Source organism: Ranitomeya imitator, chromosome 10 (assembly GCF_032444005.1).
Source record: "Ranitomeya imitator isolate aRanImi1 chromosome 10, aRanImi1.pri, whole genome shotgun sequence".
Classification (NCBI taxonomy): Eukaryota; Metazoa; Chordata; class Amphibia; order Anura; family Dendrobatidae; genus Ranitomeya; species Ranitomeya imitator.
The window spans coordinates 103,355,343-103,373,508 of record NC_091291.1 but is presented as its reverse complement, the minus strand read 5'-3'; the positions used below and the strand labels follow the sequence as shown (position 1 = coordinate 103,373,508).

Genomic DNA, 18,166 nt, shown 5'->3' with positions numbered 1-18,166 from the left:
AGAGCGGTGAAATTGCAAAAAAGCGCAATCCCACACTTGTTTTTTGTTTGGCTTTTTTGCAAGGTTCACTAAATGCTAAAACTAACCTGCCATTATGATTCTCCAGGTCATTACGAGTTCATAGACACCAAACATGTCTAGGTTCTCTTTTATCTAAGTGGTGAAAAAAAATTCCAAACTTTGCTGAAAAAAAAAAAAAATGCGCCATTTTCCGAAACCCGTAGCGTCTCCATTTTTCATGATCTGGGGTCGGGTGATGGCTTATTTTTTGCGTGCTGAGATGGCGGTTTTAATGATAGCATTTTGGTGCAGATACGTTCTTTTGATCGCCCGTTATTGCATTTTAATGCAATGTCGCGGCGACCAAAAAAATGTAATTCTGGCGTTTCGAATTTTTCTCGCTACGCCGTTTAGCGATCAGGTGAATCCTTTTTTTATTGACAGATCGGGCGATTCTGAGCGCGGCGATACCAAATATGTGTAGATTTGATTTTTTTTTTATTGATTTATTTTGAATGGGGCGAAAGGGGGGTGAATTAAACTTTTAATTTTTTTTTTTTCTTTTCACATTTTTTTTACTTTTGCCATGCTTCAATAGCCTCCATGGGAGGCTAGAAGCAGGCACAGCACGATCGGCTCTGCTACATAGCAGCGATCATCAGATCGCTGCTGTGCAGCAGAAATGCAGGTGTGCTGTGTCTGCCGACCACAGGGTGGCGCTCACAGCAGGCCGGCATTAGTAACCATAGAGGTCTCAAGGACCTCTATGGTTACCATTCTGACGCATCGCTGACCCCCGATCATGTGACGGGGGTCAGCGATGCGCTCATTTCCGGCCGCCCGGCCGGAAGCGCCGGTTAAATGCCGCTGTCAGCGTTTGACAGTGGCATTTAACTAGTTAATAGCTGCGGGTGAATCGCAATTTCACCTGCCGCTATTGCGGGCACATGTCAGCTGTTCAAAACAGCTGACATGTCCCGGCTTTGATGCGGGCTCACCGCCGGAGCCCGCATCAAAGAGGGGCTTCTGACCTCGGACGTCCTATCCCGTCCGAGATCAGAAAGGGGTTAACAGTTTTTTTATTTTTGGAAGGGGGGCTTCAGCACTGGAGTGGGGCTAGTAATCTAAGTTCCCTGCACCTAATATTATACTCACTAACCGCCGTTTTCAGCTGTTCCCAATAACGCTCCAGTCCTGCGTTGCCATCTTGTGTCCACGGCTCCTGACTGACCACAAGTCAAATGTGACGGTCCCAAGCTCTCAGTGTAATTAGTCTATGTTCTGTTCCGCCCAGAAATCACTGGAGCCACAGGGCAGGTCACAAAATGCTGCAGACCGATCGGAGCGGCGCTGACAACAGATGAAGACGGTGGTTGGAAAGTATGAGACTACATGCAGGGAACTTACAATTAGAGGCACCGCTCCAGCGCAGCAAAAAATAAAAACACTGGAGTGGTGCTTTAAGATATAGCAGCATACTAAATTACCGGTATATAGCAATCGATCAGACAGTGGCAGGTTCTAGCCCCCTAGGGGGACTAAAAGGGTAAAGAGTAATAGAAAAAATAGACAATATTAAAATAGATTTACATATTTGAAGCACCACCTATTTTAATACAAAAATAAACAAAATTAAGAATATATTTGGGATTACCACATCCGCAAAAGTCCAATCATTAAAATTACAAAATAAATTAACCTGTATGGTAAATTGTTATGAAAGGTAATTCAGTACCACAATGGACATAGAGGTCAGCGCACATACAGTGACCTGGCAATAACCCAAAAAACAAGAACGAGCTCTGAGACGTGGGAACTCTGTTGACCGCAATCCCTAATCCTCTCCAACCACACTAAAGGCAGCCGTGGATTGCGCCTAACGCTCCCTATGCAACTCGGCACAGCCTGAGAAACTAGCTAGCCTAAAGATAGAAAATAAGCCTACCTTGCCTCAGAGAAATACCCCAAAGGAAAAGGCAGCCCCCACATATAATGACTGTGAGTTAAGATGAAAAGACAAACGTAGAGATGAAATAGATTTAGCAAAGTGAGGCCCAACTTTCTGAACAGAGCGAGGATAGGAAAGGTAACTTTGCGGTCAACACAAAACCCTACAAAAACCACGCAAAGGGGGCAAAAAGACCCTCCGTACCGAACTAACGGCACGGAGGTACACCCTCTGCGTCCCAGAGCTTCCAGCAAGCAGTAAAAAACAAATTGACAAGCTGGACAGAAAAAAACAGCAAACAAATAGCAAAGAGAAACTTAGCTATGCAGAGCAGCAGGCCACAGGAACGATCCAGGAGGAAACAGGTCCAATACTAGAACATGTAAAGAAGCTGCGGAGACACCATCACGTGTTTCTCGACGCAAGCAGTGAATAGCCAGGCCTTTCCCCGGGAAGGAACAACCACGGGAAGGGCAGCATCCTATGAAGGAAAGCCACCTATGCCAAGCATGGTATCCATCCACAGACAGCTGTTTCGGGGTTTTTGCCCCTCGTCAGTGTGGAGTAGGAATCTGGCTATTAGGAGCAGTGCCTAGTAAAAAGGCTATAAAGGCACAGATGATTGGCCTCGGGGAGACCAAAACATCCAACACCGCGGAGACACCATCACGTGTTTCTCAACGCAGTGATTCCAGAACACTGCCCCCATCCCTTATGGGAAATATGCAGATGCATGTAAAGAAGCTGCGGAGACACCATCACGTGTTTCTCGACGCAAGCAGTGAATAGCCAGGCCTTTCCCCGGGAAGGAACAACCACGGGAAGGGCAGCATCCTATGAAGGAAAGCCATATGCATCTGCATATTTCCCATAAGGGATGGGGGCAGTGTTCTGGAATCACTGCGTTGAGAAACACGTGATGGTGTCTCCGCGGTGTTGGATGTTTTGGTCTCCCCGAGGCCAATCATCTGTGCCTTTATAGCCTTTTTACTAGGCACTGCTCCTAATAGCCAGATTCCTACTCCACACTGACGAGGGGCAAAAACCCCGAAACAGCTGTCTGTGGATGGATACCATGCTTGGCATAGGTGGCTTTCCTTCATAGGATGCTGCCCTTCCCGTGGTTGTTCCTTCCCGGGGAAAGGCCTGGCTATTCACTGCTTGCGTCGAGAAACACGTGATGGTGTCTCCGCAGCTTCTTTACATGCATCTGCATATTTCCCATAAGGGATGGGGGCAGTGTTCTGGAATCACTGCGTTGAGAAACACGTGATGGTGTCTCCGCGGTGTTGGATGTTTTGGTCTCCCCGAGGCCAATCATCTGTGCCTTTATAGCCTTTTTACTAGGCACTGCTCCTAATAGCCAGATTCCTACTCCACACTGACGAGGGGCAAAAACCCCGAAACAGCTGTCTGTGGATGGATACCATGCTTGGCATAGGTGGCTTTCCTTCATAGGATGCTGCCCTTCCCGTGGTTGTTCCTTCCCGGGGAAAGGCCTGGCTATTCACTGCTTGCGTCGAGAAACACGTGATGGTGTCTCCGCAGCTTCTTTACATGCATCTGCATATTTCCCATAAGGGATGGGGGCAGTGTTCTGGAATCACTGCGTTGAGAAACACGTGATGGTGTCTCCGCGGTGTTGGATGTTTTGGTCTCCCCGAGGCCAATCATCTGTGCCTTTACAATACTAGAACATTGACTGGAGGCCAGGATCAAAGCACTAGGTGGAGTTAAATAGAGCAGCACCTAACGACTTCACCACAACACCTGAGGAAGGAAACTCAGAAGCCGCAGTACCACTTTCCTCCACCAATGGAAGCTCACAGAGAGAACCAGCCGAAGTACCACTTGTGACCACAGGAGGGAGCTCTGCCACAGAATTCACAACAGTAAATGCTGTAAAAATTTGAAAAAAAAATTCAGAACTGCTGCTTTTTAGTCATTTCACCTTACCAAAAAGGCCATGACGCCGACGCTGATGGACGGGGTTTGTGCTCCGACTACGCATGCGTCACCAGCGGTTCAGCGCATCTTCATATCATGGCCCCTTTTCTACACTATTTGTGTCCTGGATATCGTTCGCTCTCTCCACTATGTATGGATGCATTTATGTTGTAATACTATGCATTTCCATAACGATATCCGCGATCGCATAACGACACCATGGCAACGGCATACTATTTCCGGTTTTATACCGATTGTTTCCGGTCCTCTTTTTAAGCCGCACATTTTTGATTATGGCCATGCCCACTGACGAAGGCTCCGCAGAAACGCGCGTCGGGGTAATGTGGTGATCCCTGGCTTCCTGGTGTGATCAATTTTGGTGATTCACTGGATCCGTATTTTGGGTATGCTATATTTTGTTAAATGATTACTTCATGTGATATTGTGCATTTGGCCCATGGCCAGTGTTCCCATGCTTCTATCTTGGGGCCATCAGTAGGATTTCCCATCTATGATTTTACCATCCATTTATTCTAATACCACCATGATTCTACTAGCCAGGTTCCCCATGTCCCGTTTTGGTTAAATTGTCTGTATGCACTGTGGTTATACCCACCTGCCTACCTGTTTAGTTGCATGTACTGTATTCCAATAAAGGTTTTTGTATTTTTATATCTTCAGTGGCCTGTTGATCATCCTTTGTCCTTTAGCTATATGTCCCTCCTAGAAATAGTAGAGAATCTGAGGAAAGCCGGCAGTTTTCGCAATGATTGCTGGGAGTTGTAGTTTAATAATCACTTCTCACCATTAAATAACAGCAGACGTGAACTACAGTTCCCAGAAATCCATGCGCCGCAAATGGTTTCTGGGAACTGATCTCCAGAGAATGCAGCAAAACGCTAGACGGGGACAGTTACACTACAAATCCCAGAAATCATTGCGTGATCAATTCTAGGCGTGAAATAGAGGCTGTTGATGAGGAGAGCCCTCTTACATGAGAGGAGGGTGGAGGGCATAATATGAGTGACTGCTGGGACTTGTAGTTCCCCTGTAGCTAAGGAGCCATTCTCCTCAGATTATATAGATGATGTTAGTCAGCTTTCAGCATCGTGAATGTATAAATGTCAGTATTATTATTATTGGTCTTCGTGTAATCTGCCTTGAAAGGTGAAAACACAACTGATATCATATGTTCTACCTGTGCTGTGAAGTAAGGGTCAGTTTCCCTGTCTGGTGGGTGGCTGAGTGTCATCTTGTGTTAAAAGCCCCCCCATAAATGCATCCCACAGGCACCAAATGTTGAAGCGCCCCCATTAACCCCTTCCCAATGCAGCCATTCTTGAAGAAAACCTGTTGGAGTCTGCAAAAGACCTGAGACTGGGACGGAGATTTGTCTTCCAACAAGACAATGATCCCAAACATAAAGCAAAATCTACAATGGAATGGTTCACAAATAAACGTATCCAGGTGTTAGAATGGCCAAGTCAAAGTCCAGACCTCAATCCAATCGAGAATCTGTGGAAAGAGCTGAAAACTGCTGTTCACAAACGATCTCCATCAAACCTCACTGAGCTCCAGCTGTTTGCCAGGAAGAATGGGCAAGAATTTCAGTCTCTCGATGTACAAAACTGATAGAGACATACCCCAAGCGACTGCAGCTGTAATCGCAGCAAAACGTGGCGCAACAAAGTATTACGTAAAAGGGGCAGAATAATATTGCACGCCCCACTTTTCAGTTTTTGAGTATCCACAAAAATTAAAAATAACCAATAAATTTCATTCAACTTCACAATTGTGTTCCACTTGTCGATTCTTCACCAAAAATTTACATTTGGCATCTTTATGTTTGAAGCATGATATGTGGGAAAAGGTTGAAAAGTTCCAGGGGGCCGAATACTTTCGCAAGGCACTGTAGGTAGATGATAGATGGATAGATAGATAGATAGATAGATAGATAGATAGATAGATAGATAGATAGATAGATATAGATAAAGTGGGACAGCACTGTACCAACAGGTGGGTGGCCGGGCCTCCTCAGCATTAATGAAAGGGTTAAATGCCTTTGGGCCACTGATCTCACACTGCACACATATAGAACAGGGTGCCCCACATCACAAACACGCCTCTTCAGCCTGGCCCAAACGGGCTCTGGGCATCAGAACTGGCATCAAAGTGCGCAAACAGCCAATTTTCACATATTTGGATAAGTAAGGCTACGTTCACATTTGCGTTGTGCGCCGCTGCGTCGGCGACGCAACGCACAACGCAAATAAAAACGCACCAAAACGCACGCAAAAACGCTGCGTTTTGCGACGCATGCGTCCTTTTTTGCCGAAATTTGGACGCAAGAAAAATGCAACTTGTTGCGTTTTCTGCGCCCGACGCTTGCGGCAAAAAAAAACGCATGCGTCGCACAACGCAGCACAACGCATGTCCATGCGTCCCCCATGTTAAATATAGGGTCGCCCGACGCAAACACGCAAAACGCTAATGTGAACGTAGCCTAACTGATGTTTTTAAGAATACACAGACAGTGATGCTCCATGGTCCCTGCAGCCCGGCTCCCTGTTGTATATGTCTGCACAGTGGTGTCAGGGGCCAAAGTCATTTTAACCCTTTCAGTAACGACCTTCGGTGCCCACTTTTGATGCCCGCTCTGTGCCAGTTCTGTCATTTTTGTACCGGTTTTTAAGTGTATTCACATCAGGGCACCTCACTGGATTGCGTGTGATTATTGTGATGATTATTTTATGAGGTTAAACCTATATAAAAGAAAAAAAAAAACAGAAAAAGAAAAAATTGCCGAATAAGAAACTGAACGAATAAGAAACCAACTTCAGCCTCGTAAGAAAAAAGGGAAGGCCGCACTCCATAGATGTCAGGTGACAAAATGTGGATTTTATTCAGACCCACATGGCAATGTTTCGGCCACACTGAGGCTTTTCCAAGCCATGTGGGTCTGAATAAAATCCACATTTTGTCACCTGACATCTATGGAGTGCTGCCTTGCCATTTTATCTAGATAGCTCTTGTCTATACAGTGCTATATGACATCCTGCAGCACTTCTCCGTCTCCTTGTAGCACTACAAGTCCCAGCCTCCTGTATCACCATCCCCAGCCCCCCGCAGACCACTCACCTCCTTTCTTCAGCTCCGAGCTGCCATCTTCCATGTAAGTTTACGTTTGAGCTAAACTAATATCCGCCCGGGGGGTGTCCGATCCTGAATACATCTATGTTGCTGCTGCGCAGCCAGTCGTGTGTCAGTATCGTGTTCCCATACCGAGCCTCATACTCAGAATTTAACGGCTGCCTTAAAATAAGCAAATAGGAATAACCAAGCATTTAACTCATATCATATCACGAACTATCCCCCTATTTAATGACAGAATGGTATCGTCTGTCATCCAGCGTCTGTTACCGTGGTTACGGAAATCTCTACTGAGACGCTTATCTATGGCTTCTGCCGCAGCTCAGAGCAGACGGGACGGTGATGGCGGCAGACAGACTTGTTATAGCTGTGTATGTACATAATGCAAGAACACGGCGGTGCCACAATTTATACAGGGGCCACACTACATTTCCCATGAGGCTTTTCCGTTTATTTCTATTAGCGAGGATCCTGGGAGTTGTAGTTATTTAGTTATCTGCCTGCTTTCATGACAACCCCTCTGTAACTACATTTCCCATGACTCTCCACCATTGATTATGCTGCACGGGGATTCTGGGACTTGTAGTTTGGATGATGGTCACTGCCCACAGCTATGTGACGTGGTCATAAATCATCTCCACATCATGTTTGTGGATAATAATAATAATAATCTTTATTTTTATATAGCGCTAACATATTACGCAGCGCTTTACAGTTTGCACACAGTATCACCACTGTCCCCGATGGGGCTCACAATCTAGAATCCCTATCAGTATGTCTTTGGAATGTGGGAGGAAACCGGAGAACCCGGGGGAAACCCACGCAAACACGGAGAGAACATACAAACTCTTTGCAGATGTATGCAGATGTGGATTATACACATTACATATTGAGCTAAGTACATTAATCACTGTATAATTCTGCTGTGACTGAATTCTGCTCACTTCAGAGCTGAAATCTTCCAGCCAATATAAATCTTAAAGGGTTACCCCCATTTTTTTTTGACATGGGTATTGTAAGGTAATGTAAATGTAAGCACTTTTGCAATTTACAGTTTATTAAAAACGTCCATCCTTGAGAAATTAACACTTTTGTTTTGTTTTCAGCTTGTTGCCCTGGAGACCGACCCCTGCTTCTAGGCAGCGGAACATGTACAGCGCTTACTAGCTCTCTTCTATTGAGCTTGAGCTGTTTTGGAAGCTGCCCGGGATCACTGGAGCGCGCTGTTACCTCCTATTCCCAGTGAGCTTCAGCACAGCCCTTACAAGCTAGACAGCAGCGGTGGTCGGTCTCCTAGGCAACGAGCTGTAAACAAAAGAAAAGTGTTAATATCTCAAGAACGACTGCAATATTAAGAAGCATTAAATTGCAATATGGCTTTTTTTTTTACGAGCACTATAAGACCATTGGCATCTGGGAAGATGGGAATAATTCTTTAAAGGGAACCTGTCACCCCCCTCAGGCGTTTGTAATTATAAGAGAAAGAGCCACCTTGTGCAGCACTAATGCTGCATTCTGACAAGGTGGCTCTTTTAGTTATGCTCCCTGCACACGCTGAAATAAACGCTTATAAAATGTGCCCCCTCATACCCTGAAATTGCCAGGGAGGCGGGACTTTCCCTCCTAATCAGACGCAGCACAGCTGTCACTCCGGACCTGTGCGCGCCGGGCGCCGTCTCCTCTTGCAGCATTATCGTCCCCGGCACCTGCGCTGTAAGTAAGGTCCGGAGTGACGGCTGTGCTGCGTCTGATTAGGAGGGAAAGACCCGCCTCCGGGAATATTTCAGGGTATGAGGGGGCACATTTTATAAGCGTTTATTTCAGCGTGTGCAGGGAGCATAACTAAAAGAGCCACCTTGTCAGAATGCAGCATTTGTGCTGCACAAGGTGGCTCTTTTAGGCTACGTTCACACTTTCGTCGGTATGGGGCCATCGCCATGCGTTGGCCCGACGTACCGACGGACAGTGTACTAAACGTAGCACAACGTGGGCAGACGATGCAGTTTTACAACGTGATTGTGATGAGCGAGGAGGAGGGGGCGGAGTTTCGGCCGCGCATGCGCCGTCGAAAATGGCGGTCACAACGCACAAAAAAAAACAATACATTGAACGTATTCGTGTGGCCATACGTCGCAATGCGTCGCTAATGGCAAGTCAATGGAGAAAAAAACGCATCCTGCGGGCAACTTTGCAGGATGCGTTTTTTCTCCAAAATGACGCATTGCGACATACGCCTAACAACGCAAGTGTGACAGTAGCCTTAATTACAAACGCCTGAGGGGGGGTGACAGGTTCCCTTTAAGAGGGGCTGTCCAGGAGAATACAACTGACCGCTCATTTCCCACCAATCAGAAGAAATCTGCGCCAGTAGCAGCTGGATATAACTGGTGTACAGGGTGGAACACAGTGGAAACATATAATGGCTAGTGGCTGCTGGCGACTAATGCGCTTTGAGACCATTTACTTGAAGGGAAGATGAACAACAGGGGTGGACATATCATCGGTGCAATCTGTGTGGCCGCACCGGGGCCCAAGACATAACGGGTGCCATGTCTACCTCCAAGGCAGGTGCAATTTTTCATTTTCAGGAGCTTTTGGGTTGCAAAGGGCCCATATATTGTTCTTGCACAGGGACCCTTTTCTGTCTGTGTCCGCCAGTGCTTGGCCACCCAGTATGCTTGGCCTGTCCATAGAATAGGGGATAAGTGCCTGATCGCCGGGAGTCTGTCTTCTAGGCAGGACCAGGACGAAATATAGACAGAGCTAGATGACTAACTCGGGTTTAGCAAGGTAGTAACATGATTTGAAAGAAAAAAAATCATATTGCTTGAGCATCAGTGTTGACACCGCACTAGGCAGAACTGATTGAGTTCTGAAGGGGCCTAATAGCTCCTCAGTGTCCTTCCTCCCTGCTGAGATCTGACACTGCTCAGTGCAAGCAGCAGCTATCAGCCAGGAGGGGTGAGAGGAGACTGAATACACTTGTACTCCTAAGTTGTTTAGTTATATCACTGTGCAATATAGGATAGTCCATATCCATTTAAATATGACTATGAGGTATATGGTTGTTTTGTGTTTTATTTGCACAGCCACTTCACCGGTCATTCATGATCTGAAGGGTTATTCTTTGTTGTACAAGGACATCATATGTTTCTTCCTGGACTTCGTTAGTGTTTTTTTTTCTGGTCAGATTGTTGAAAAATATTGATGATATGTTCTTGAGAAAGGATACTATATCCGAAACGTTGCCATTCGGGCAATAAAGTCCACATTTTTTTCATTTTTGTAGTGCTGTTTTCCTTTTTATATATATATATATATATATATATATATATATATATATATATATATATATAAGAGGGGCGATCAAAAAGTAATGATAATCAATACTAAACACAATGAATATAGTAAAAAAAAAAAATGTATTTTTCTACATAGTCTCCTAACAAGTCTATACGTTTAGTCCATCTCTTTTCTAAACTTAGAATTCCCTTCGGAAAAAAATTCTTGATCTTGACCCTCAAAAAAATCCCCAACAGCGGTTATCACGTCGCTATTGTCGTCAAATTTCTTGCCCCGGAGGTGTTCCTTGAGCCGAGGAAAGAGAAAGAAGTCACTGGGGGCTAGATCTGGTGAATGGGGGGGGGGGTGTTCCACCAGTTCAAAGCCCGCTTCTTGAATGGTAGCCATGGCAACTGCAGCTTTGCGAGCCGGCGCGTTATCTTGGTGAAACAGCACTCCAGCTCGCAGTTTGCCACGCCTTTTCTCCTTGATAGCCTCCCGCAATCTTCTTATTTGTTCTGCGTAGTAGGAGCCCGTAATAGTGGCTCCCTTCTCCAAATAGTCCACCATAATAATTCCTTCAGCGTCCCAAAAAACGGACGCCATAACCTTCCCTGCTGAGCTTGACACTTTGAATTTCTTCGGCGTCGGTTCGTCGGCTCGTTTCCATGTCATCGATTGTTGTTTAGTTTCGGGATCAAAGTGGTGGATCCAGGTCTCGTCCATGGTCAAAAAACGTGACAAAAAATAATAAAAATATATATATATCCCTCAGCCTACTAATATCTACATTTATATATGTTCACTATATATTATCTGATCCTCTATGGAGGATGCCTGGTCAGTCAGAGTAGTGGTAGGGCTACATAGGGGCAGTCGGCGAGGAGCAGGGGCACCATACTGTTTCACTTAGGCTAGGGTCACATTGCGTTAGTGCAATCCGTTTAGCGCTAGCGCTAGCGGATTGCGCTAACGCAATGTTTTTTATGGGGCTGCGGTCGGGGTCGCGGTAACGTCCCCGCTCTCGCAGATCCCCGATCTGCGAGAGCGGGAAACGGACCGCGGGCGCGCCTCGGACGCTGCAAGCAGCGTCCGCGGCGCGCCATGAATCCCCGGCGCGTCGCTAGCGCGTGCCGAACATGGCACGCGCTAGTGAAGCGCGTTCCCATTAGCGTGAATGGGCGCGTTAACGGCCGCGTTGCACGGCGTTAATTTCGCCGTGCAACGCTGTCCGTTTAACGCGGTCCCATAACGCAATGGGAACCCAGCCTTAGGATGGGAACCTCCACTGTCAGAAAGGGAAGTGAAGGGCAAAACAAGTCCCGACTCCCGATCTCCCCTCATTTACACTCATTTTTTATATCGCTGGTTTTCTGTGCAATGTGTGTGCATGTATGCCTGTATGTATTGGGTTCATAAACTAACTAAATAGAGAGTTTTTTAAAGTTTTTTTTTATGTTTTACATGTACACTGCTCAAAAAAAATGAAGAGAACACTTAGGCTGTGTGCACACGTTGCAGTTTTTTCGCGGTTTTTCCCGATAAAAACGCTATAAAACCGCAAAAAATACGCATACAATAAGCATCCCATCATTTAGAATGAATTCCGCATGTTTTGTGCACATGATGCGTTTTTTTCCGCAAAAAAAACGCATCGCGGTAAAAACCGCAGCATGTTCATTAATTTTGCGTTTTTTTTGCGGATTTCCCACTACAAACTGCAATGGGAAGTGTCCGGAAAAAAACATGGCAAAAATGCGTCAAAACCGCGGCAAAATCGTGGCAAAAACGCATGCGGTTTTCTTGCGGATTTCTTGCAGAAAATGTCCAGTTTTTCTCAGGAATTTTCTGCGAGAAATCCTGAACGTGTGCACATAGCCTTAAACAACATAATATAGCTCCAAGTAAATCAAACTTCTGTGAAATCAAACTGTCCACTTAGGAAGCAACACTGATTGACAATCAATTTCACATGCTGTTGTGCAAATGGAATATACAACAGATGGAAACTATTGGCAATTATCAAGACACACTCAATAAAGGAGTGGTTCTGCAGGTGGGGACCACAGACCACATCTCAGTACCAATGCTTTCTGGCTGATGTTTTGGACACTTTTGAATGTTGGTTGTGCTTTCACACTCATGGTAGCATGAGACGGACTCTGCAACCCACACAAGTGGCTCAGGTAGTGCAGCTCATCCAGGATGGCACATCAATGCGAGCTGTGACAAGAAGGTTTGCAGTGTCTGTCAGCGTAGTGTCCAGAGGCTGGAGGCACCACCAGGAGACAGGCCAATACACCAGGAGATGTGGAGGGGGCCGTAGGAGGGCAACAACGCAGCAGCAGGACCGCTACCTCTGCCTTTGTGCAAGGAGGAACATGAGGAGCACTGCCAGAGCCCTACAAAATGACCTCCAGCAGGCCACAAGTATGCACGAGTCTGCACAAACGGTTAGAAACCGATTCCATGAGGATGGTCTGAGTGCCTGACGTCCACAGATGGGGGTTGTGCTCACAGCCGAACACCGTGCAGGACGCTTGGCATTTGCCACAGAACACCAGGACTGGCAAATTCGCCACTGGTGCCCTGTGCTCTTCACAGATGAAAGCAGGTTCACACTGAGCACATGTGACAGAGTCTGGAGACACCATGGAGACTGATCTGCTGCCTGCAACATCCTTCAGCATGACCGGTTTGGCAGTGGGTCAGTAATGGTGTGGGTGGCATTTCTTTGGAGGGCCGCACAGCCCTCCATGTGCTCGTCAGAGGTAGCCTGACTGCCATTACGTACCGAGATGAGATCCTCAGACCCCTTGTGAGACCATATGCTGGTGCGGTTGGCCCTGGGTTCCTCCTAATGCAGGACAATGCCAGACCTCATGTGGCTGGAGTGTGTCAGCAGATCCTGCAAGATGAAGGCATTGAAGCTATGGACTGGTCCGCCTGTTCCACAGACCTGAATCCGACTGCACCCGAATCTACATCTGGGATATCATGTTTCGCACCATCCACCAACGTCACGTTGCATCACAGACTGTCCAGGAGTTGGCGGATAATTTAGTCCAGGTCTGGAAGGAGATCCCTCAGGAGACCATCTACCGCCTCATCAGGAGCATGCCCAGGCGTTGTACAGTAGGGAGGTCATACAGGCATGTGGAGGCCACACACAATACCCGCGGATTTACCACGGATTTACCGCGTTTTTTATGCGGATTTCACCTGCGTTTTACCACCTGCGGATTCCTATTGTGGAGCAGGTGCAAAACGCTGCGGAATCTGCACAAAGAATTGACATGCTGCAGAAAATACAACGCAGCATTTCCGCTCGGTATTTTCAGCAGCATGTGCACTGCAGATTTTGTTTTCCATAGGTTTACATGGTACTGTAAACCGGATGGAAAACTGCTGCGAATCCGCAGCATCCAATCCGCCGTGGATCCGCAGGCAAATCCGCAACGTGTGCACATAGCCTAAATTTCCCACAGATATTCATTAGATGCTGTAAAACCGCATCTAATGATTAGTCACATGCGTAGTAACTGCGTAAACGCAGCTTACTACGCATGTCTCCTAATTTAAATAAGCTGTTACCTGTGCCACCGCCAAAAGTCCGCGTCCAATACAGTTCTCGTGATAACTTGGCTTACCACAAGAACTGCAGTGCACATGACCAGGGCTTAACTCCAATCACTAGTCTAGTTCTCATGGTCAGCAGATAAGCCGATTGCGAGAACACTGCAGTGTAGGTGAACTCCAGAGAGCTATCTCCGGCGGTCATCTACAAGCTCTGATATGTCTGGATGTCAGGCATCCAGATGTAGCAGAGCTAGACTAATCGTGGGACACTCGTTATTAAGGACTACGTCCAGATGATCGAGGGCTTCGCTTGGATTACCAGTATAATAAAGATGTCAAAACTGTGTGGTGTTTTATTTCATTAAAATACTTTATTCTGTATGTGTGTGTGTTTTATTAACCCTTTCACAACTATAGGATTAGTACTGGTAGGTATCTTTTTGACACTTCTCCATTACTAAGTCGGCTTAATGTCACTTTACAAAGGTGACATTAACCCCTTATTACCCCATATGCCACCACTACAGGGCAGTGGGAAGATGAGGCTAAGTGCTGGAATTGGCGCATCTTACAGATGCGCTATTTCTGGGGCGGCTGGGAGCTGGTATTTGTAGCCGGGGGGGGGGGGGGGGCAATATCCATTTTCCCTTCCTAGCTATGGATATCAGCCCGCAGCTGTCTGCGTAGCATTTCTGGCTATAAATTATAGGGGGACCTCACATCAATTATTTCTTGGGGGGCCCCCCTATTTTAATAGCCAGTAAAGGATACAGTAAATATACAGCTGCGGGCTGATATTCATAGCCTGGGAAGCTCCATGGGTACTAACACCTTCCCAGACTACAAACATCTGCCCCCAGTCATTAGCTTTCCCTCTCTGGTGCAGAAAATTGCGTGGGAGCCAATGTAATGCTGTAGATAAGCCCCCAATGTATCCTGAAAGATGAGAAAAAGAGGTTAGGTTATACTCACCCAGGGGCGGTCCCGCTGCGGTCCGGTCTGATGGGCGTCGCGGTCCAGTCCGGGGCCTCCCATCTTCTTACGATGACGGCTTGTTCTTGTCTTCATGCTGCAGCTCCAGCGCAGGCGTACTTTGTCTGCCCTGTTGAGGACAGAGCAAAGTACTACAGTGCGCAGGCGCTGGGAAAGGTCAGAGAGGCCCGGCGCCTGCGCACTACAGTACTTTGCTCTGCCCTCAACAGGGCAGACAAAGTACATCTGCGCCAGAGCCGCAGCATGAAGACAAGAAGAGCAGCATATGCAGAATGCTGTAGATAAGCCCCTGATGCCGGTGGGCTTAGCTCACCTTCGATTTTGGGGGTGACAGGTTCCCTTTATGGACAGGACTAGAGTTTGAGATAGTACTAAGGTTAAGGATATTATTAAGGAAAGGAATGGTATTAGAGTTAGGACTAAGGAGAAGTTTAGGATTAGGAATAGGACTGATTCTCGAGATAGATAGGACTAGGGCTCGAGATAGATAGGAATAGGGCTCGACATAGATAGGACTAGGGCTCGAGATAGATAGGACTAGGGTTTGAGATAGATAGGACTAGGGCTCTAGATAGATAGGACTAGGGAGCGATACATATAGGACTGGTTCTCGAGATAGTTAGGACTAGGGCGCGAGATAGATAGGACTAGGGCGCGAGATAGATAGGACTAGGTCGCAAGATATGACTAGGGCGCGAGATAGGTAGGACTAGGGTGCAAGATAGGTAGGACTATGGCACGAGATAGATAGATAGGACTAGGGCTCGAGATAGATAGGACTAGGGCTCGAGATAGATAGATCTAGGGCGCGAGATAGATAGGACTAGGGCGCGAGATAGATAGGACTAGGGCGCGAGATAGAAAGGACTAGGGCGCAAGATAGGTAGGACTAGGGCGTGAGATTGATAGGACTAGGGCGCGAGATAGGTAGTACTAGGGCGCGAGATAGGTAGGACTAGGGCGTGAGATAGATAGGACTAGGGCGCGTGTAACGAATGGAAACGGAGGCACAGATGTAGAAGTTCACATTCGTATTTATTAAGGTTTGATGTGTGGAACCACTAGACCAGGGGTGTCAAACTGCATTCCTCGAGGGCTGCAGACAGGTCATGTTTTCAGGATTTCCTTGCATTGCACAGGTGATAATTTAATCACCTGCAGAGAATGATTCCAGCACCTTGTGCAATGCTAAGGAAATCTTGAAAACACGCATGGTTTGAGGCCCTCGAGGAATGCAGTTTGACACCCCTGCACTAGTCCACAGTCCGGGGGGCTCCGAAGGGGGCGTTACTGCGTGAGCCCCAGACAGCCGTAGTAAGTCCCCTCGAACAGGGACAGAATGGAATGCCTGGAGGACACGGGTGCTACCTTCAGTTAGATCCCGCACTCGTGGCGGCTGTCCCAGCGGAACAGACGGGCCAGCAAGGTTAGCGGGTATTGCAGAGCTGACTGGAGGATACCGGGTGTAGAAGCTGGCACCGGGAGTACTGGCGTGGTCCGGAAGTGAGGCTGGCGGACTGGCAGGACTAGACGGGTCCAGAGTAGATACTGCGGATGCAGTCCAGATTAACCGGGTAACTGGTAGCAGAGGATCTGTGGAAACAGACAGAATAAGCGGAGTTCCTTGCAGATACTTCAGAAACAGAAGCGCAGAATAACAGGAACCGGAAGTTAGCAACAGTAGACACTTGTTGCTCCGGCGCCCTCCCTATGGTGGAAGGGCTAGAAATTATAGACAAACACACGCCATTGGTTAGAGGCAACATTTGAAAAATGCACACTGTCTCTTTAAGAGACCGGGAGCAGGCGCGTGTGCGACCTAAGAACCCTGCCCGGGAACCTGCTGGCTGCACGCCAGGAAGCAGGAGAGGAAGGAGGGGTGGGGGCTGCGTCCAGGCAGCGTGAAGCCGGAACAGAGCGAGAGTCCTGACAGAGACCCCGTGGAGGTACAGTAAACAGACCGGGTGTAACAGCGCGAGACAGGTAGGACTAGGGCGCGAGATAGAAAGGACTAGGGCGTGAGATAGGTAGGACTAGGGCGTGAGATAGATAGGACTAGGGCGCGAGATAGGTAGGACTAAGGCGCGAGATAGATAGGACTAGGGTAAAAACAAAAAACACAGAAATTAATAAAAACAATAAAATAATGTATATCTTTTTATGTCAGATTTCAGCAAAATGCAAAAAATAAGTAGAGAGTCGAAGGGTAAACTACAGTATAATTCTATAAATATTTGAAAGTACATTAGTACATGTCCATGAGACAATGGGAGCAATACTGACGTGGTGGAAGGGACTGGAGTTGTGATAGGTTAGAGGGGTGTAAATCCTTGCCTTGCCATGGTCGCTTGCCCACCACCCACCCACACTATGCCTGCCCCTGGGGAAACATCGGTAATGCTGCAGCAGTCACCCAACACTTACCAACTACATTTCCCATGCATCCCTCCATTGCTGACACTGCTCAGTGATTCTGGGAGTTGTAGTTCTACAGCTAATAATAATAATCTTTATTTAACCCCTTAGCGACCGCCGATACGCCTTTTAACGGCGGCCGCTAAGGGTACTTAAACCACAGCGCCGTTAATTAATGGCGCTGTGGAAAAAGTGTATAGCGCCCCCCAGAGTCGGATTTTCTTTGGGGTCTCGGCTGCCGGGGGTAGCCGAGACCCCAAAGAACATGATTCGGGGGGTTTTGTACCCACCCCGCATTTGCGATCGCCGGTAATTAACCGTTTACCGGCGATCGCAAAAAAATGCGATCTCTTTTTAATTTCTCTGTCCTCCGATGTGATCGCACATCGGAGGACAGAGAAAGGGGGTCCCAGATAGCCCCCCGATACTTACCTATCTCCCCCGGTGCTCCACGTGTCTCCCGGTGAGCGCCGCCATCTTCAAAATGGTGGGCGCATGCGCAGTGCGCCCGCCGGCCCCGCGAGAATCTTTGGGGTCTCGGCTGCCGGGGGTAGCCGAGACCCCAAAGAGCATGATCGGGGTCGGTTTTACCGACCCCCTGTTTTGCGATCGCCGGTAATTAACTTTACCGGCGACCGCAAAAAAAAAAAAAAAGTAAAGTGTAATTCTCTGTCCTCTGATGTGATCGCACATCAGAGGACAGAGAAATAGGGGGATTCGGGGACCCTACAATACTCACCTGTGTCCCTGGATCCTCCTGCTGCTCCTCCTGGCCGCCGGCAAAAGAAAATGGCGGGCGCACTGCGCAGTGCGCCCGCCATCTGTCTCCATCTGCTGGCCGGCAGGAGAACA

The 18,166-nt window shown here is 47.5% G+C and overlaps 1 protein-coding gene across 1 annotated transcript in view; it reads right to left on the bottom strand.

Annotated features, from left to right (window-relative positions):
- Positions 1–7,319, bottom strand: part of NPHP4 (nephrocystin 4) — a 292,383-nt gene extending 285,064 nt beyond the window's left edge. Inside the window, exon 1 of the mRNA XM_069742453.1 lies at positions 7,034–7,319. The gene's annotated coding sequence lies outside the window, so the exon portion shown is untranslated. The remainder of the gene's footprint in view (positions 1–7,033) is intronic.
- Positions 7,320–18,166: the final 10,847 nt, after the last annotated feature.